At 57.6% G+C, this 2,944-nt stretch overlaps 1 long non-coding RNA gene across 1 annotated transcript; it reads right to left on the bottom strand.

Annotated features, from left to right (window-relative positions):
- Nucleotides 1-522: 522 nt before the first annotated feature.
- On the bottom strand, nt 523-2,711 carry LOC135327656 (uncharacterized). The gene is made up of 3 exons (XR_010388085.1): nt 2,563-2,711; nt 2,207-2,370; nt 523-1,796 (listed from the first exon to the last, which is right to left on the bottom strand). It is a non-coding gene; the product is annotated as an uncharacterized LOC135327656 (long non-coding RNA).
- Between the last annotated feature and the right edge of the window lie 233 nt (nt 2,712-2,944).

Raw genomic sequence — 2,944 nt, 5'->3', positions numbered from 1 at the left:
ACACTGCCCCCGCCCCTCCACGACCCTCCTCCCCCCGCTCCCCGACACGCTCCCGAGCTGACACAGGAGACCCCCCCCCCGCGCTCCTCCGACCGCGCAGTAAACCGCACCACAGCCCCGGTGCACCCCCCTTCCTCCCCCCGCCTCCGTGGCCCCGGGACGCTCCCAGCCGCCGGGACCCCCGGCACATGCGGGACCCGCAACCTGCAGCGCGCCTCCCCCGGCCCCGCTCACCTCCTCCGCGGGGCGGCCGCCGGGCTGGGCCCGAAGGGCCGTGCTCCGTGGCAGCTCCGCTGCCCAGCTCCTGCCCCAGCGCCAGCTCCCCCCAACTGCGGCCCCAGCCCCCAAATGTGGGCCTGCCCTTGCCATCAGCCCCACCTGGGGCCTGTCCTGCCACCCAGCTCCCCCTGGCATTCATCCCAGCCCCAGGGCCCGCAGCTGTGGGCCTGCAGGAACTGGGCAGGGGGCCTGGCCATCAGCCCCTTCAGGGACAGCTGGGGCTGCCAGGGCAGCAGAGGCACCCCCACTCTCCTGACAGCAGCTTGCTGAGAGCTGAAGGGAGAGCCCTGCCTGGGGTGTAGAGTGCGGAAAGGGGAGTATGCGGAGCACAAGAGAACAAATCGAGAGCTCTGGGTGCAACACAAGTCAAGAAAAAAAAAAAAAAAAAAAAAAAAGAACAACGATAGAGCAAACAGAGTGACTCGGGGGGCACCAAAAGGAGGGCCCTGGGGCACACCCAGAAGCACCCAGAAAACTCCAGGACAGGAGAAAAAGCTAAACAGAGACCTCTGCGGCGTGCCGCAAAACACACACGGGGCCACGGGGCGCACCGAAAGGCACGCAGAGGGCTCGGGGGCAACCCAGAATGTGAACTGAGGGGTCCTGAGGGCATCAGAGGGCAAGTGCAGGGCTCTGGGGCAGACCAAAATACAGAGGAAGGGCCTTGGCGCACACCAGAGGGGTCACCAGGCACGCCGCAGGGCTCAACGCGGCTGACAGGATGGCGCCTGCAGGCTGCCCCAGGCACACGAGCGACACTGCGGAGTGCCAAAAGCAAATCCGGGAGCGGTTCGGGGACCTCACGCAGCCCTGGAGGGGCTCTGGCAGCCCTCGCGATGAGGGGAAACACCCCCAAGAGCCCCGAGGGTCCAGGCAACGCAAGGGAAATTCCCCGCAGCTCTGGGAACAGCACCGGGCTCCCTGGCAAGTGCAGGCACTCCCAAGTACATGGGACTCGGGGACCAGCTCCCAGCCCCGGACACAATGCATAACCTCCTGCCTCAGGCATCGTGTTCAGGCAAACCGCCCTGGAGCTCGGCACCAGCGTGCCTCCCCTTACCTACGATATCCAAAGAGTCACCGCCGCACCAGCGTCTGTCCGTACGTCCGTCCGTCGGGGAAGGGTCAGCTCCTGCCCCTGCCCTCGACATGGCAGGTGTCCGAGTAGCCTCCCCCCAGTGCTTTTTCCTTCAGGGCTAGGATTCAGCTCGGAGAGCTGAGAGGAAAATGCCTGATCCCGCCTGCCTGCACTTCTGCCCCAACCCAGGCCAGAGCCCCTCAGGTTACTTAGTCCTCAGCGCTGCCTCGGGGAGGCCGAAATAACTGCTAACGGTCATTAGCCATACTTACCCTAGTTACCCGTGCCAGAACGCCTCCTCCTGTAGCAGTTCCTGGTGATATCGAGGGGCCGCTGCATTCTGGCTTCCTTGTTTCATCCCGTCCCTTCGGTATTAACCGCAAGCAAACGCTCGTCCGTCTCTTCTCCTCGTCAGCATTTGCTGTCCTTGGTTCCATCTCTGTAAGGAAGCAATAAACTCGCGTTTTACTTCCAGTGAAACGCTTAGGTTTATGCATGATCTTTTTCTCTTTACCCTGTTTTCTTTTTCCCCCTTTTTTTTCTTTTTTTCTTCTTCTTTTCCTTAAGGGAAAGGTCTTAATACGGCACTTTGCACCATACGTTGCAGGGTAAACGGTCTGGAAACGTTACACACAGCAATTAGGGCTAGGTTATTAGGCAGGCGGGCACGTCGCCTAATACCTTCCTAACGCCATCTTCCACGAAACCTTATTTTTATTCCGCTTCAGTGTTATTGTTACTGTTCGCAAACCCTCGTATGCATGCGCTTAACCGACAACTCTCTCGGTCTTTAACTACGTGGAGGAACGACAGCCCTCGATTTGCCTGTCTCCCTTTCAGACCTATTACCTTTTTGAGACTGCTCCTAGCTTCCTCTTACTCTTGCATGCTGGCCTCACAGGCGACGACCAAAACGAACAACTGGATCGCTAGGTCTAGCCCCCTCTCTTCAAGATGTGCCCCTTCGCGGCTTACGTTTCTTGGTCTCTTCAACTTCAGCCGTGGCAATTAATCTAAAAAAGTAAGTATGACATCTATTCCTTTCCGTAGCTGCGCGTACGATAACAAAACAAAAGAGAAACAGCCAAAGCAAAGCTAAGGCAGATACAGGGAACAGCAGCCACAGGGCAGGAACGGGTTACTCAGTCCTCAGCGCTGCCTCGGGGAGGCCGAAATAACTGCTAACGGTCATTAGCCATACTTACCCTAGTTACCCGTGCCAGAACGCCTCCTCCTGTAGCAGTTCCTGGTGATATCGAGGGGCCGCTGCATTCTGGCTTCCTTGTTTCATCCCGTCCCTTCGGTATTAACCGCAAGCAAACGCTCGTCCGTCTCTTCTCCTCGTCAGCATTTGCTGTCCTCGGTTCCATCTCTGTAAGGAAGCGATAAACTCGCGTTTTACTTCCAGTGAAACGCTTAGGTTTATGCATGATCTTTTTCTCTTTACCCTGTTTTCTTTTTCCCCCTTTTTTTTCTTTTTTTCTTCTTCTTTTCCTTAAGGGAAAGGTCTTAATACGGCACTTTGCACCATACGTTGCAGGGTAAACGGTCTGGAAACGTTACACACAGCAATTAGGGCTAGGTTAT

This window comes from Dromaius novaehollandiae, chromosome 2 (genome assembly GCF_036370855.1).
Source record: "Dromaius novaehollandiae isolate bDroNov1 chromosome 2, bDroNov1.hap1, whole genome shotgun sequence".
Taxonomy (NCBI): Eukaryota; Metazoa; Chordata; class Aves; order Casuariiformes; family Dromaiidae; genus Dromaius; species Dromaius novaehollandiae.
This window is presented reverse-complemented; position numbering and strand designations above follow the sequence as displayed.